Source organism: Dendropsophus ebraccatus, chromosome 9 (assembly GCF_027789765.1).
Source record: "Dendropsophus ebraccatus isolate aDenEbr1 chromosome 9, aDenEbr1.pat, whole genome shotgun sequence".
Classification (NCBI taxonomy): Eukaryota; Metazoa; Chordata; class Amphibia; order Anura; family Hylidae; genus Dendropsophus; species Dendropsophus ebraccatus.
Window position 1 is genome coordinate 96,144,944 of NC_091462.1, and position 18,209 is coordinate 96,163,152.

General features: G+C 42.9%; 1 protein-coding gene across 2 annotated transcripts in view; it reads right to left on the reverse strand.

The window, feature by feature from the left end:
• Window positions 1–18,209, reverse strand: part of MAD1L1 (mitotic arrest deficient 1 like 1) — a 544,571-nt gene that overhangs the window by 394,262 nt on the left and 132,100 nt on the right. The gene's annotated exons all lie outside the window — the stretch shown is intronic.

Genomic DNA, 18,209 nt, shown 5'->3' on the forward strand with positions numbered 1-18,209 from the left:
CTTGCACTTCACGATTCATTGCGTGGCCAGGTCACATTAACAACCATTGTATTGTTAGCACAGCCATTTAAATGTATTGCTACTGTCCGCACATCCGTTTACAGAGGGGTATGTCCGTCTGATAGCGATAAGTTTTACTGCCCGAACCAAAGATGGCATCAGCCAACAAGCAGTAGTTTTTCCGCTCCTTTGCTGATCACTGAAACCTAGACGGGCCGATTATCTGGCAAAAACATGGCCACTTTCTTTAGCACCACTCTTGTGTCTAGTTTGGATGGGGTTCTGCAACTCCAATCCATTGAAGTGAATGGAGTTTAACTGCAAACCACACCTAAACTGGAGACAAGAGTGGTGCTGTCTCTGGAAGAAAGCGACCATGTTTCTGTAGTGCTGGATAACCCATTTAACACTGGCTGCAGATACCATTAAGCACACACACATTGCTTCATACAATACAGGGAAATGTGTGTGCTCCTATTAGGGCCCCCGCACGGATATACTTCACATGTACATCTCTTTTACATACCTACATTTAATTAACAGGACTACCATGAATATAAGATATCACCTTTACTGTCTAACACCGTAATAGAAATTTCCATCTAGGTTACAGGTCTCTTCGGCTGACTGCACCATTAGATTGTAAGCTCTTTGTGACGGCGAATCTCTTCTGGTCCGTCGCTCTGGATCAGTAATGTCCCATGCATATATAAATAAGAGCTGGTACTTTATACACAGCAAAATTACAAATCAGAAGCCGCTCATCCATCTCTTGTACATTATTTTTTCATAAACTTTCTGTATAAAGCATGCCTATGCTCTGTTGCGATTTGTCCGCGTATAATGTATTATGCTGCGGAGTTTATTATTCAGCCTTAATGGAGTGAATTATTTTCACTTGGATCACACACAACAAAAACACACAAACTACCGAGCAACAGACTTTCAATTGAGTTTTTTTTTTTTTTTTTCTTTTCTTTCCCCTGAAATAAATTGCTCATCTCATTATTTTCCGCTGTCTCCCGGTATGATAATATGCCCATTGCTGACACCTCTCCTATTCTCCATGGCAGGCCGAACATTAGCATGTAAATAGCTGACAGATAGTGGCAAATGAAAGAAAAGAACAGTTCTTTAATTAACTTTAATCCTTTGCAAATCCATGCAGCAATCTGCTAGGACGGTGCGCTGCACAGGATCTTCTTAGGAGGTCCCTAAATGCTGCCTCCGGATGCCCACCAGACCAGAACAGTGAGTGGGAGGGATACACCACCATACGGGAAAGGGTAATAGAAAAATAGGGAGCTTATGTTGTAACAAGACCGGATAATTTATGCCCGACAATACAAAACATGTTAAGTAAAGGATAGTCACTGGGCGGAAAGTCATTTGCTGTGTCTACAGATTACGTGTTTAAGTAGGTGAAATACAGTAAACAGACAGGAAGTCACTCAGGTACGTTCCCCAAATACAAACAATGTATGGGGGTGTATAGGATGCAGGAATTATACAGAAGTTGTTGGTGTCTAAGTATCACACTTAAGAAGAAGAAGAAAAAATGAATTAAATATTCTATAGCTCCTCTCTAAATTTAAAGGGGTACTTTTATAATAAAAAGAAAACTCTCTCAAAAATCCATGTAACTTTATGAAACGAGTTGATTTGAAAGAAAAAAAGATTTTTGTACCATCAGGTACATTCGCTTTAACATGACCCAAGGAGAGATCGGCGCCGACGCATAGAAGACGGTGCCGCAGTCCATTTTTTGAACCGCAGCCCGGTTCCAGTGTATGGTGCCGTTTTACCCACGGGTAGCGGGACGGGGCTGAAGCCCTAGAGGCGGGACGGGCCACCCCCAGTGGGAGGAATCCCTCGCCCCTCTATGTCGCGGCTCCGTTAGAATCAATGGAGCCACGTCATAGAGGGACGGGGGATTCCTCCCACTGAGGGCGGCCAGGCCCAACTCCAGTGCTCCAGCCCCGGCCCAGTACCCGTGGATAGAACCACGCTGTACAGGGGAACCGGGCCGCGGTTAAAATAATGGACCACTGCACTGGCTTCCCTGCGACGGCGCCAATGTCTCCGTGGGTCATGTTAAAGCGAATGTACCTGATGGTACATTGACTTTAAAGTCTTCCAGTGCTTATAAGCTGCTGTATGTCCTGCAGGAAAAAGCAATACGAGGCAAAGTCCAAACACATGCAAGTATTTTTATGTAAAAACAAAAGAGAACTTTTCTTCTAACTCTCCAAAATAACGTTAACCGTTATACACAATGCTATTGCACAAGACAACATCTTATTTCAGGGACTTCCGGTTCCGGCGCACAACTAATGGCCGCAGCCTAGCCGAGCTCCGCGCCACCCCGCATTGCAACGCTCCCCCCCGCACACTTATCGGCGTCAGAATCGGGGCTTTAGACCCTCATCCGAACCCCCTTCATACTGGGAGTCGGATGGACAAGTTTGTGAGACGCGGCAGGGAGGGACCACAAGCACAGTCCTCCCAGACCGGGCAGCCTCGTGAGAAGGAGAGGGGCAAAGACAAGATGGCGCTCCCGCCACAGACACAGCCTACAGCGAGGAGAGCATCGGCAGACCGACAAGGTGAGGAAGATGACTCTGACTTGCCGCTGACACCGCTAAGTGCCTGCCTCGTAGATGCAGATGGGGAGCCCCTGTTGCCTGGTCTCAACCTCACTTGCAAAGCGCTGGCCACGGAGGTGGCGAAAATCCTAGCCCCAGACCTCAAGTCCTCCCTAGAATCTACAGTAACTACATCTCTGGCACAGCTCCAGGGAGAGATAAAGCTCCATTCCTCACAGATTTTAGAGTTACAAGAGAGAGTAAGTGTTATTGAGGATGACCTGATTACAGCAAAAAGTCAGCTCCAGCGAACCCTCAGACAAAATGCCTACCTCAGAGATAAAACCGACGATCTAGAGAACCGCTCACGCAGGAGTAACTTACGTATTGTTGGTCTCCCAGAATCTATTTCAGCATCGCAGCTTATAGATATATGCTCTAAAGAACTCCCGGCAGCTTTAGGTCTGACTGCCACATTTACTGTAGAATGGGCTCACAGGATTGGCCCTCCTCTCCATCAGACACCAAACTCGAGGCAACGCTCTGACAATAAACCGCGACAAACTATAGCTAAGTATCTTAACTATGCAGACAAAGCCCTATTGCTTCAGACCTACAAGAAAGCAAACACGGATGTGCTTCTGAGAGGCCATAAAGTCCTCATTTTTCATGATTACTCTGTGGAAGTGGTTAAACGGCGAAAGGCTTTTTCGCAAATATGCTCTACTCTTATACGTAAACAAATCCGCTTTGCCCTCCTGTTTCCAGCTGTGCTGAAAATCATCCGTAACGACGGCTCATTCCAACTTTACCACACGCCTGATGAAGCCTGGACCTTCCTGGATACACTCAAGGAGCCATCTTCACCGCCAGCAGACAAAACAAAAAGACGCAGAACAGACTCACCGCCGATAGAACTAGAACCGGACATGGAGGTTGCGACCTGATCACACTATACTTTGACATGTAACGGTCAAATGGAGAACAGTAACCTCAGAGTAAGATGCAGGGGTGGTTTTACGACCTCGGTTAGGTTCTATAAAATATAACAACTAGCGGTTTGGGTTTAGCGAGACCCCTCTCATTATTAGTGTGAAAAAAGTGAAGTCCACTATGTTTTGGGACTCGCGCTTTTGGGAACATTTTCCTTATGCTTGTTCTTTTGTTATTTAGTTCTAACTTGTTTCTTGTTCTGCCCTGTGTAGAAATGTACCTTACAATGCTATCTACAGAGATGATGCTGAGTGAGACCGACCGACGAACCAGACTGATACCACCTGTGATCCGGGACATACAATCAGATCAAAATCGGGTATGAAAATCACATCATGGAACGTACATGGGTTGCGATCACCCGGTAAAAGATCGCTAGTACTGCGACATTTAAAAAAACTAAAGTCAGATGTGGCTCTACTACAAGAGACGCACCTAACTAAAGCTGATTTTTTTAGACTAAAAAAGTGGTGGGTAGGTGAAGTCCTAGGATCCCCGGCGGTAGACGGTAAAGGTGGTGTGATTATTTTGCTACATAAACAGATGTCTTACACTATCCTGGACAAATTAGAAGATGATCAAGGCAGGTTGATCCGCATCATACTGGACTCTCCGGTAGGACGCCTTTCTTTGTATAACACGTACGCCCCTAATACTAAACAAACACCTTTCTTTGACTATTTGCGCAACCTCATCCTGCTAGATGACGAACCCTGTAAATTATTGGGGGGGGCGACCTGAACTCGGTAGTATCAGTGGCGGAGGATAGAAAAAGGACTACGCCCATACGTAGCACCGGGGAAACAGAGAAGACCCTTACGCATTTTCTTGAAACAACTAAAATGCAGGATGCATGGAGATATCTGTCACCAGAGGGTAGGGAGTACTCACACTACTCTCATTCAACTTTGTCATGGTCCAGGATAGACTACACCTTGGTGTCACAACTCTTGCTAAGTAAAGTAGTCAGAGCTGACATCCATGATCTAATTATCTCAGACCATGCGCCAATTGGTCTAGTATTAAGAGAATCATTCCCAAAGGGAACAGATATCATCTGGCGCTACCCCACGTATTTAGTGGAGGATGATGACTTCCGCCAACTATTAAAGCACTGGTGGATGGAATTCACTAACAACAACCCCAAACAGGACTGTTCTCCAATCACATACTGTGAAACTGCAAAAGCGGTCATTAGAGGTCGGATAATAGCACACACTGTTTCAATGAAAAAAAAAAAACTAAACAATTGTATGACACACTTACTCAGACCCTTAGGACAGCTTATACCCTCTTTCTAGATAACCCTATAGAAAAAAATAAACTGGGGTGGACGGCAGCGAAAAAGAGCTTTGAAGTAGCCCAAGAAAAATTAAACGACATCACTAGAGACCAACAATTAGCCAAACTATACCGTTTTGGCAACAAATCGGGCTCATTGCTAGCTAATCTAGCAAGAGGACAAAGAAAATGGTCACATATAAAAAAAACTAGTAGATAATGAAGGGGAGTCCCACGAGGATCCGAAAAAGATCTCAGACCTCCTGCAAAAATACTATAGAGACCTGTATACGCAAAAACCTCTCCACACGGAAGACGGTAACACGTTTTTGCAAAACCTTTCTTTGCCCCGTTTAGATGAAGAGGCACTAACTGCCCTCAACGCCCCTATAACACTGGAAGAACTCACCTCTGTAATTAAGGATCTCCCAAACCACAAAGCACCTGGCCCCGACGGCTATACGGGCGAATTTTATAAAACTCTAGTAACGGATGTAGTCCCCTCACTATTAGATACATATAATTCTATTATCAAAGATAAGACAATGATGCCGACGGGCAATGTGGCACTGATTAAAGTAATATACAAACAGGGAAAAGACCCCACCCACCCTAGCTCCTACCGCCCGATTTCGTTGATCAATGTTGATCTAAAGATTCTTTCTAAACTAATGGCGAACCGCCTAGCCCTAGTACTCCCTGACCTCATAGGCCAACATCAGGTAGGCTTTGTTAAAGGCCGTTCGGCCGTCGCGAACATACGGACAGTGTTGGCGATCCAAGATGAAGTCATGAAAAGGAGACTCCGGCCACTCCCCAGCCCTGTTAGCCATAGATGCAGAAAAGGCGTTTGATAACGTCAGCTGGAAGTGGCTGGAGTTATCTCTCGATAAGTTTGGTATATTAGGACCTTTTCGTGACTTCCTTGGCACGATTTATACCAGTCCAATGGCCAGAGTACACACCCCAGGCTTCCTATCAGCTATCTTCCCCCTCCAAAAAGGGATGAGACAGGGGTGTCCCCTATCCCCCCTTCTTTTTAACTTAGCCATGGAACCCCTGGCCCAACATCTTATACGTTCTGACATCTTCCAAGGCATACAAGTAGGAGCTAGGGAGGTGAAGGTCGCCTGCTTTGCCGACGATGTTCTCCTAGAACATCCGGAACGCCATACGGAAAAAATACTCAAAACCCTAGAATATTATGGGACGTTTACGGGATATAAAATAAATGCAAGCAAATGCCAACTACTGTACTTATCCCCACATTCTGTTCACTATCGCTCGCCTTTGCTGCTGTCCATCACCAGTAATACCCTAGTCTATCTGGGAATAAAAATAGGCAGGACCCCGAGTTCCATATATAACCTCAACTATCCCCCCCTCATAAAGAAAATTGAAACTGAGTTACATAGATGGATGACCCTCCCACTGTCGATATTAGGCAGAATACACCTCATCAAAATGATGAGCTTCCCAAAACTTTTATACCCTATTCAGACTATCCCTATGTTGATAACACACACAGACATAAACAAACTCACAGCACTCTTCAACAATTTTGTGTGGCAGAAGAAGAGAGTAAGAATTGCGTACTCAACTCTTTGCTTACCAAAAGCTGAAGCAGGAGCACAACTGCCAAACATCAGATTATACAACCTAGCAGCACTGCTGCGACACGCCAGGGACTGGATCCTTAACACCAGCCATTTCTCGAATCTCCTACTAGAATCCGAACTAGCCACCCCGTGGGCCCTGACTGCTCTTTTACATACAAAACATGCGGAGATGCCTGCACACCTTAGAGCCAATATACTGTTTAGAGACACGGTGGCAGCCTGGAGACATACTCGTAAACTATACCGTCTACCATTCTCTCTATCGAAATTCTTTCCTTTGTGGAACAACCCTGCCTTTCCACAGGGACACCAGAACTCCCTCTTTACGTGCTGGAAATCACAAAACATAAACTTATTGGCAGATCTACTAGATACAACGACAGGGACATACCGAACCTGGGAAGAAGTATCCACTAAATACCGTCTGCCCCCGACACAAAAACTACAATATATACAAACCCTTAGCTTCTGCAAAGCGAGAGTCAAATTGCTCTCTATTGCAGAGAAACCTGGTAATTTCGACCACCTGATGACAACCACAAACACTCATCTTTCGCTATCACAATTATACCATTTGCTGCTAGAAGAACAATCACTAGGCTTGTCTGATAAGATTTTAGGCCGCTGGGCAAGGGAGCTTTCGGGGGAGGACCTCAAAACAAAACTGTTGAAAGGCCTAACATTTGTTCGATCAGCTACGCCAAATGAACGACTAAGGGAAACACACCTGAGAATACTCCACAGGGCAATTTATGCTTTTAATTTTCAGCGCAAAACGCCCTCGGAGTCTTACCTGCAGCATTGCCCAAAATGCAAAACCCCTGCCACCAACCTTTTCCATGGCCTATGGACCTGCCCGGCTAGCCAAACCTACTGGGGTCTCATACGTGACCTAATTTCCACTATTTGGGGTAAAGTACTACCATTATGCCCGTTAGGCTATTTGTTTCATTATCTCCGAGAAAACCCTACTGATGAGACGAGCACTGTTATTGCCACCAAAGGTATACATTTATTGTTATTAATAGCAGTTAAAAATATTCTGCATCATTGGTTGGATGAGTGCCTCCCCTCCATAGCGGAAACTACTAAGACACTCAAGGACACACTACACTGGGAACTGCTACACGTCCTTAAGGTAAAAGAACAATCCACAAAAACATTTATTCTAAAATGGCGTAAAGTAATAGAACACAGCCTCAATGTAGAGGAGAGAAAAAACATCATGGAGCATTTCAAGCTCACTGGTTGGTATTGTACAGAAGACCTAAAGGGTACTTTGGGTGTGTTGAAGGTTTGATGTCTTCCCCCACAGGGATATCCAACTACTGCAATAAACTGTTGGTCGGTCTCACTCACTCACTCACTTACTCACCCGTCCATTTTCTTGCACTGCTTCTTTTAGTACGAACACTACCACTCTGGTAGGTGTAATATACTATTCTTTTGGTTACAACTTGACCTTACATATTATATGTTTTCCAGGGCTCTTATGTTTTTGTTTTTGTTATTGTTTCACCTTTATGCTATGGCTTTTACTCTTTCTGTATTCATGTACAGTTGTCTTCACCAGTTATAAGTGACAGTTGTTTAAGGATACCGGCCCCTACATATACTTGTATGGCGACTAGCCTACCTGGTATGAGATGTTCTTTCTTTTTGTGTGTCTATCCTAGCTACTATGAGCATCTCTAGGACACATTACTTCATGAGGTAGCCACTACAGAAAGCCATAATTGTTATTTGGTACACTGTGCCTTAGTCATGTCTTTGTTGGATGTAATCTAGTGAAACACCTGTAAAAATACACCCTGTATCAGTACTACCTATGCATGCCATGCAGTTATGTATGACTTTTGTACAATGTCCTTTTTCTGAGCTATATCGAAATAAAAATTTTCTTGGAAAAAAAAAACAAAAAAAAAAACACATCTTATTTCACACAGATAAATAAAAATATGTGCAGTGTGAGTAAAAAAAACAGGTAGATGTTGCCTAGTAGAAAATTCTTATACTGTTTTGGGGCCCAAAAGAAATGATTAAATAATAAAATCTGACAAGGACATGGGTGTTCTTAGTACAAATCTCCGGTGCCCTTATAGAAGCAGAATTTCCTGGTACAATCTATCTAGATGAGATTTAAGAAAATATTTATTAAGGCTTTATTACTCCCTTTAGTCCGACATCTCTCAGCCCAGTAGAATTTCCAGAACTGACACATCTCAAAAGCTTACAGAATGCTTGGCCTGTCCTACCTCAGTGAAACACATACTCCATGGGGTGCTCAGCATGTCTCACTAGACAACTTTAAAAAGGTACGTTGCAAAAGTCTGGATCCCTTATAGGAAATCTGGTGACCTGCATTGCAGCTTGTCCACAGGCTTCCTATCACTTCCACGATTCCTCTGTCCGTCACTGTAAAGATTTTCTGAAACCGCAAGGGCGGCGGAGCATAAGAACCATGACTACTCAACCTGTCCCCGTGCCTCTCCAGCGCTGGATCACCGCTCCAGGATCCCAGTCGGGTTCAGGGAACATCATCTCTGCTGAAGTCACGACCTGGCTGATTGACAGCCTGCTCAGCCAGTCAGTGACTGGGGCGAGAGCTTGCTGCACTCAGCTGGGCTGCCCATCAGCCAAGAAAGGCATTTCCCTATTACCCCCGCACCCTCCCACTTCACCCCCCCACCTTCCAGTGGGGGTCTGGAGGCCTGTGGAGCAGCACATCGTGGGCACGGGGAGAGGTAAGTAGTGATTGGTTACTATGTTTCCCCCTGCCGGCTTTATTAAAATTGCCGGACTTCTCCTTTAAGCACTGCCACTTATTTCAGCTAGTATTACCTCATTTATTTGTCCCTTTCTGTGTGAAAATTTCTGAAATCCATTCCTTCAATTGGTCATGTGATCTTATGGTGAACTCCTAAAAAAAAAAAAAATGGGGTTCTGTGCTCTTAGTGGGGTCATCATCTTAGCGAGCAGAACTTCCTCTATGATAAATCTCTGTGGCCTGTTTCAGGCAAGCACATCACATGGATTACAGTTACTGATGATTAACATACAGCTCCTATGCCACTTATAGCCTCTTAGCTTGCTTAAGAGACTACAGAGAGGACTATTATACAGTCTTCCCAGCATGCAGAGATTGTACTCTCTCTAGCTGTACATGTGATTCTGTGCTAGTGAACCATGAGATTTGAAAAAGGGAAAAAGTGCGGCTTGAAATCTGAAAGTCAAGGTGGTAGCTGGTCAGAGGTCACATGACCCAAATGGAGTTATTAAAGACATGGGTGCAGCAGAGCTGGGATGAAACAGATGAGACTGCAAGAATAGCAATGAAAAGATCGTAATATAAAAAATAATGTTCTTTAAAATAATGAGGGAAAATGCACATAATTCAAAAAGATCCAGGTAAAGTTATTATGTCTAAATGAATCATTACTCTTTGTTGAATTCCATAATGGCCGTTCATGACATACAATAGCTATCGCCTGATCTAGAGAGGCCAGCACTGCTAGGGTTACGCTGCCAGTATAAGTAGTTCAAATACATTATTTCTTCCCAAGCACACTTACATAAAGCCTATCTTAATAAACATCTTCCCATCAGAAAAAAAGGCATTTTTTTGTTTTGATTTCATTACATTTCCTGAAATTGCTTTTCTAGATGTTGCTGCTCATACATGCAATGCGCTCGCTGCCAAGACTCCCGTTAATGTACTGATATCTCTGACAAGGTCAGCGCGCTAATAATTTCACAAAAGGTCATTTCTCCGCCCTGTATATGGAAACCTGAGCTGGGAAACATGACACAAAATAATGTCAGCTCACGAAAGGTAAGAGGCAAAGGCCAAAGTGCCACTCCACACTCTGTCATTTAACTCCCTCCAGCAGGGACATTTGCCACACAAATCATTTACAGGTTGGGTGGGTTAACCCCTTTTGCCAGAGGGGGGTAGAAGGACTAAGTCAAGCCAAACTCCAGGGTGAAAAATATCAATTTTATTGGAGGATGTGAGGTGTATTTTTCAATGTCTCCTTACCGGCGGCGAAGATAATGGATGAGCGTTACATACACTTTTCTTACGGCTGAAGATATATGGAGGGTCAGTGTTAAAACTCACAGGGAAAATCCCTGGCAAGTGTCCGCAGGTATTGTATATTGCCAGAAACTGCAATACGCTGAGAAAAGAAAGAGCCCCATCGTGGATAAAGTCAGGATTTAAAAGGGTAGGACACTTTTGCAATAAATTCTGCCCACAACACACCTACACTCTCAAAACACAGTTCCTATACATATTTGTGTGTCTCCATAGTTACAGACTACAAACACACCTTTGCAGTCAGACTTATGTGTTACTCCATGCCTCCTCTTTTAATATCTGTAGGTTGGCAAAAGACATGGCATAAAGTTTGGAATAAAGGTCCGCATACACTTTACTATAGTAATATAGGTATTGTATATTGCCAGAAACTGCAATACACTGAGAAAAGAAAGAACCCCATTGTGGATGAAGTCAGGATTTAAAGGGGTAGGACACTTTTGCAATAGATTCTGCCCACAACACACCTACACTCTCAAAACACAGTTCCTATACATATTTGTGTGTCTCCATAGTTACAGACTACAAAAACACCTTTGCAGTCAGACTTATGTGTTACTCCCTGCCTCCTCTTTTAATATCTGTAGGTTGGCAAAAGACATGGCATAAAGTTTGGAATAAAGGTCCGCATACACTTTACTATAGTAATGATGATTGACCCCACCGCTATTGCCAGGTTTGGCTGCCAGCATACTGCTATAGGGGCCTCCTCAGGTTGGGAGTTATGGATTTTTACTGCCAGGCTTTGTTCTTGGAGAGCTGACTGGCTAAAATGTGCCAGATTTAAAACAGTCACTGTTTGACAAATCTGGCACACCTGTAGACTTTATAGTCTGGAGTTGCACTGTTGAGTTTTGGTTTACAACACCATTAGCTGACTTGTTTTAGGCAAAAGTAAAGTTCCAAAACCGTGGTGCACTATTTTGGTGCATGGTATAGCATTTTAGGTAACAGCCTTTCTGCTCATGCATACTGCTTTCCTAGTAGGTCATGTCACCTTGTTCTTTGGTGAACACAGCATGGCATATCAGGCGCATCAGGCATATCAGCTGTGGGCCTCTGTGTTATACCTTGTACAGGGCTGGAGAATTAAAGGGGTTATCCAACACTACAAAAACATGGCCACTTTTGCCCCACTCTTGTCTGCAGTTCAGGTGTGGTTTGCAATTAAAGAAGAAGTCCGGCAAAAAATTTTCTTAAAGTATTGCATTGCCCCCCAAAAGTTATACAAATCACCAATATACACTTATTACAGGAAATGCACACAAAGGGCTTTTTTCCCTGCACTTACTACTGCATCAAGGCTTAATTTTCTGGATAAAATGGTGATGTCACGACCAGACTCCCAGGGCTGTGGCTGCTGGAGAGGATGATGGCAGAGGGATACTCAGTGTCCGTCCAGGGCCCTGTGTCCCTCAGTGTCCCCCTGCCATCATTCTCTCTGGCAGCCACAGCGCACACAGCTCTGGGAGTCGGGTCATGACATCACCATGTTATCCAGGAAGTGACATCACCATTTTATCCAGTAAGTGAAGCCTTGATGCAGTAGTAAGTGCAGGGAAAAAGCACTTTATAAGCACTTCCAATAATAAGTGTATATTGGTGATTTGTATAACTTCTGGGGCGCAATTCAATACTTTAATGTTCGCCAGACTTCTCCTTTAAGCTCCATTTACTTCAATGTAACAAAGTTTCAAACCCCACCCAATCTGGAGACATGAGTGAGGCAAAAGTGGCCATGTTTTTGTAGCCCTGGATAGAGTTTTTAGAGATTTGTTAGGAAGTGATGAAAAACAAATATGGAGGCCTATGTGAAATTTTTTAGTTAAAAAAACAAAACAAAACTGAATAATACAACCCAAGAGCACACCGAGAAAATCTGATATAATCTTTAATCAAATGGGAATGTTAAAACTGGGTGCAGTTAAAAGGTGTTGTCCTGCGCTTTTTTTTTTTGTTCATTTGTTTTTATAAACTGCTGCTGGAGCATATAACAAACATCCTATGCTTACCTCTCCGCACTCCCCTGGTGTCCCTCGCTGACTGCAGAGACTCCACTTCCAAACTCATCTTGGGAGTGATAGCCAGCTCAGCCAATCACTGTGTGAGACAAGACAGCTCTGCAGGCTCTGCAGTCAGCGAGGGACACCAGGGGAATGAGGAGAGGTAAGCATAGGATGTTTGTTTTATATGTACCAGCAGCAATATTTTAAAAATACTAAACGGGCAACCCCTGTAATGGTCCCTGGAAACAATCAGCAAGCTGCATTTGGTGGATCTGTGCCTATTTGAATAAAAATAAGAAACATTTCAATTTAATCGCCTAAAAATCGCGGGCATGACAACCCAGCTTATCAAAAGCGCTGCACATTGTTGCTGCAGCCCATTTCTTATTTTCCAGCCGTGAGACAGTTATCTCCTCCTCTGTCCTGAGTGATGAGCTGGCTCTAAAAATAATAATAATCAGTTGAGCATTTCCTTTGTGTTATAATAAATTTACAAGAGGAAAAAAAAAAAAATTCTGGAAATGTCTTGTTTATTTTACCGAGCCCGAGGATATGTATGTAATCACGGCTTGTGCCCAACTCGGTGAAACGAAATCAATGCATCTCAACAAAAACAATTCAAGTGGAGATCCCATTCACTTTGATTGTAAAGTGCGCTATCATTTTCTTTCCAATGTTTGCATTTCAGACACTTCAAAAACTAGAAAATCTACTTGCAATTTGTATTGGAGGATGATAGCAGGAGAACCGTTGCAGAGAGTAATTTCCATTTGCTTAATATAGCTGCGATATTTTAATTATCCTCTTTGAGAGCCGAAGAGACAATGCAATTGAATGCACATTTAAGGTTGTGCATCGCAGACTGTAAAGAGCTCTTAAACAACTACATAATTAAGGAAATATTACACTCATCGAATTTACGGATCAAAGACGGCGCAGAGTACTTTTCTTTACGAGAAAGGGAAATTCCCATTGTAATTTAAAAGGTAATGTATCAGGGGAAACATACAATATTTCAATCAGGATTTTATTATAAACGTTATCCATATAGAAGAAAATATTACAGGTTATATCCTGGCAACTGAACACCACAGAGTAGGTGACTATTTTTTTTAACTTTACTGTGTAGACTGAGACAGAGCCATCTCAACACTAGACAGCAGGAAAAAAATTAGTCAATAGTCAAATCAAGTCAGTACTGCTGGATCCAGGTCTAGGTAAGAAACCAGCAATGTTTTATCCACTTGTAAATTGTGGGGGAGGCCTCAATGGTAAATATTGCACCATAAAAGAGTTATCAGAAAGAGAGAAGGATCGTGTGCATACTGTTCTCTAATTCTGTGCTATTCATCACTCTTTTTGTACTCTTATGTGTGATTGGTTTTACTTTAATGTTGCACATGGGTCAGAGATGGTTGTGGTAACACCTGGTTGTCTACTAGCATCATGTTGGGACAGAGGACAGGAGATGAGTTTTGGTTGACAGTTGTGCAAGGGGGCATCTGTTAAGAATGGACTGACAGTTTTATTGCTTTAGCAAGTAGAGCCTGGAGGAGTGTCAAGGTAAAGATGGTAGTCACTATTATTTTGAGGTAGGGGAGTCTGGAGGAAGTGGTGCTTACAGTGTTCTATGTAAGCAGCCAGAGTGTATGATCTGAAGGACTGTGAAAATCACAGTCCAAGTTGGCCAGTAGATAACTACAGTGGGCTTTGGTTGCATTGTAGAATAGTCTGGATAGTTAAATATAAAATTTAGTGTACAGAGTGAGACCAAAAATAAATGGGAGGAAGGGGAAGCCTAGAGAGTGGGGCCTGGGGTGTCTTAAGTTGTCTGGTCCTCAGTAAATAATGCTAAAGGTATGGGGTGGGGTTCTTTGGTGTAGGGTCTGGAGAATATAGGGTCCTACAACCCAGGGCGATTATCTTATGAATCAGGCCGAATTAGGAAGATACCACTCCGTGAAAAAAAGACAAGAATCAGCCAAGGAGCGAGCAATCATTTGCTTGTCAATTGTTGCCTTTTAACAGGTTTAAAAATCCTTAACTGCCGGAAGGCGAATCGCTCCATGGGATAGGTGATGCACAGCAGAAGGCTGATTAAAAGGGTGCTCCGGGATCAGAATATAGAAAATATGATGACGGGAAGGGGTAAGTTGCAGCCAGACTACTCTGGTTCTCCCTCTGAAAACTAAAAAGCTGGGCAGTGAAAATGGATTACGCCTGTCCCAGTTGATGTTGGTGGAGAGTGAGGAGGTGCCTATACACCTTACAGTGTCACACCAGTGTCTGCTTTTTTAAGATAAATGTACGAGTACCTTTAGGGTCCTATTACACAGAGCGATAATTGCCGCAAAACGGACGATTATCGCTCCGTGTAAAAGAGACAACTATCAGACGATGATAGTTTGATCGTTTCTTTAGGCCCATAAAATCATAGATCACCGACCGCACATCGCTACACTTAATAAAGATGCGTAACCGATGATTGCCCGAACAGTTAACACTTTACCTGTCCACGCTCCTGATCTTCTCCTGCGCTCTGTATGCATCCCGCCATCGTGTGCTGCAGCTTCAGGATGGCCTCTCTGAGCTGACAAGCCAATCACTGGTCGGGACCAGAGCGCAGAGAAAGAGAAACGAAACAGATATAACAGCTTTTCTCCCACATTATAAACTACTGTATACTTACAGTAATATTGAGGCATCTGAACTTTCAAGAAAATACCTTTTCTCCATGACATATCACAGAATAGGATTATAATATCCTGTCACAATATATAGTAAGTTTATGGTAGAAGGCGGCTTAGTGTTACCAAAAGAACGTTATAACGTTTCCTTTACAATTTTCTCACGTAAAGAAAAAAAAATAAGCCTTAAATTAAGATATGACAAGAAGGTATTCTAATTTCAAACTTGTTGAAAGTTGACACAGACTATTAACTCCGGGGTCAGCTGTGATGTATAATGATTCAAGTTTCTTATTACTGGAAAAATTGCTTTCGTAAACCTACGGTTTTATCTGTCATGGGAAGAAAACCAATATTAGAAGTGTGAGGAGAGGCGCGGCGGCTCCATACTGAATACAAAGGGAAGGGAAACAAGACAGATTCTGGTATTAATCTTTTGTTCTATACCCTGGTATTCACATTCAAGAACAATAAATCCGCTCGGGAAGTCTCGTTTAAGTGCGCGGTGAAGCAGTTTCCGCTCTTTAAAGAAGAAAGGTGTTTGATTTTTTCGATTTCATTCTCTTTTCTTGATATGATTAAGATAAATTAGAAGATTTGTGTTCGGTAATGTCTAAACAATAGATAAAAGAAATGTAAAAACATAGATAGATATATAGATAAAGCTTTAAAAAGAAACAACTGCAGGTTTTGCTTCCATGTAGCTGCAAGAGAAAGTTACGTGAAGTCAACAAAAAAAGAAAGAAAGTGGCTTAAGGTCCCATGAACACGTCATGAAGGGTGTTCGTTCCGGAAAACAGGCCCGTAAAATATAGAGCAGACCCTATTTTTCGGGACAGATGCCCCATACAAGTCTATGGGGGCATCTAGAATATAGTATTATACCTTGAGCCACAAGAGGGAGAGGAAGAAGCTGGAGGAGGATACCACTAAAGCCAAGCAGCAGCAGTATGGTTTTTTTTTTCGGTATTTAGTTTTTACCAAAAGGAAATACTGATGGCTTTCTGAAGCCTCCTGAAAGACTTCCTAGTCAGTATTTTCTGATTGTAAAAACTGACACCATTGTGTGCATGGGGCCTAACTCTTGGTTGTCCTGGCATGATGGGAATTTTAGTTTTGCAACAGCTGGTCTAAATGGTTCTTTTAAAATTCTGCAGTTAAAGTTTAGTTTCCCAAAGTTTCTGACGCTTTTAAGAAAATTTTTACAATGGCTATATGAGAGATTATAGAAACACAGCCTCACAATCGATAGTATATAAACAGATATTTATGGCTTCCATAATTTACCCAGATCTTCAATATTTCCCAAAGATCTAGAAAGCGGCATCCTATATTGATCAGGCGCCGAATAAGGAAACGGGAAGGTGTCGGCTTATTAGAAGGCAGAAGGCCGCGGATGAGGAGGAGACGCCACGAGATGTGTCTGACATTCACAAAACAGTTTAATCACGGAGCGGTTCCTCGCAGGGAGCTCAGCTGCTATGGGCCGCAGCAAGTCACTTATATGATTAGTATTGATTGTCTCACAGACACCTTAGAAACACAATCGTTTCAAACAATCAGTCGACTTTAATCAATGTTCACCTTATACACCACCTCAAGACCCCACTGAACGAACCACTGAATCCAAGATTTAAAGGAGACAGTGCAACTTGTAATCAAACTTCTTTTATTGTCGATTCTCTGAGAGCTAAATACATCAGCAACATAAACCTCTCTCCCCTCAATTGTACCAAACCCCAAGCGAAGAAAGAGAAGAAAAACTTTGCAAGCTTTTGGGTCCTTCAGACTCCTCTTTAGCCATGTTCTCAGCATACAGCCTTGACACACGACTACATCCAACAATAAAGATGGCCGATAGCCCCGGATCGGTTACTTATCTAGTATCTATTACATACCCACATGGCCAGTGTACAAAAAGTTAATGTTCAGTCTGTGTATGACGAAGGGACAAGGAAGGAATTCAGAGAGATTGCAGGGTACAGAAAAGGGAACTGTCCAGGGATATTAAGCATGGCTGCTTTTGTGCAGAAACAGCATCACACCTGACCACAGAGTGCTATATTGGAGCTATGGGTCCTTTTACACAGGCCAATTATCAGCAAGGAGTGTTCCTAGAAATGCTCGTTCAGCTGACAATCGGCCACGTAGAAACGTAGAAGTGTAAAAGTTTCAGCGATCCGCACATCTCCCTGTGTAAACAGAGAATGTACGGCCGATAGCAATGTTTTTATATGGCCGCACAAACGATACAGGGATTGTTTGTGCAGCCTGGCCACTCAATTAGTTGTGCTGTGTAAAAGCACTGTGAACAAGCACTGATCTTGAGATCGGCGCTCATTTGTCCCCCTAGCCAGCCCATTATATCACACGTTATACAGCCCAACAATAAGGTCATGTCAGGGCGTCCTGGTTTTTTTTGTTAGCCCCTACATTTAACAAAATGTCTATCGATAGCAAACTATTTAGTCTGGAGCACCTAGATTTATTACTCGGTGAGAACTAAAGATTAGGAATGTTGAAATCCAAAATATATGATCCTTCTTACCTGAGATACTTGCCATCAGGACATCCCCATACACAAAGTTTTATTGGACGTCAACAAAACTGCATTTTAGGGTGGAAAACCTGCAGCCCTATTTTTGTTGCAAAACTACAATTCCTATCTGGCGGTATCAATGCATGATGGGAATAGTAGTTTTGCAACAGCTGGAGGCCCACAGGTTGTGTATTACTGTCTTAAGCGACTGATCTTCAACCTATAGATTTCCAGTTCTAAAACTACAGCTCCCAGCATGCTGCTGCAAGTCAGAATTTCAAATCAGTTTCTAAGCATATTGAGGATAATATCTTTAGGCTACGTCTACATCGGCTCATGGTTAATAATGTCCGTTAAGTTACCTGTAGCCAAGTTTCCTTGTAGGAGGGGTACACTGCCC